Genomic DNA, 732 nt, shown 5'->3' on the forward strand with positions numbered 1-732 from the left:
CTGGTGCCAAGAGTGTTGATTGTGGAGCCAAGCAGACTAAAGATGTGAACAATCTCAATCTCTTCATCATCCATCCTGACGCTGCCAATTGGTTCAGTGGTGAGAATCTCTGTCTTCTTGACATTGAGCCTCAATCCATATTGAAGGCTGCAGTGCCTGACGCTCAGCAGCAAGTGCATGAGGTCCTCCTCAGTTTTAGCAAGCAGGGTTGTGTCATCTGCATAACACAGATTGGTGATAAATCTTCCACCAATCCTGATGCCACACTTCTCCTCATAGAGCCTGGCCTCTCAGATAATCTGCTCTGCATACAGGTTGAAAAGGTGTGGAGACAGGACACATCCCTGGAGTACACCCTTCCCAATTTTGAACCATTCAGTGTTTCCTTGCTCTGTTCTGATGACTGCCTCTTGGTTCAAGTATAAGTTTCTCATTAGCATGATCAAGTGTTCTGGGATTCCCATCCTTCTCAGAGTGACCCACAGTTCATTATGGTCCACACAGTCAAATGCCTTTGCATAGTCAATGAAGCACAGATAGACATTCCTCTGGTATTCCCGGCTTTCAGCCAAGATCCATCTAACATCAGTTACAATATCCCTAGTACCACGACCCCTTCTAAACCCAGCCTGGACTTCTGGCCAAAGGTTGTTGTTGCTGTTGTTGTTATGTGCCGTCGAGTCGCCTGCGACTCATAGCGACCCTATGTACAACAGCCCTAAACTCCGCTCT

Source organism: Elephantulus edwardii, unplaced genomic scaffold (genome assembly GCF_000299155.1).
Source record: "Elephantulus edwardii isolate Elephantulus edwardi_28Jun2011 unplaced genomic scaffold, EleEdw1.0 scaffold00367, whole genome shotgun sequence".
Taxonomy (NCBI): domain Eukaryota; kingdom Metazoa; phylum Chordata; class Mammalia; order Macroscelidea; family Macroscelididae; genus Elephantulus; species Elephantulus edwardii.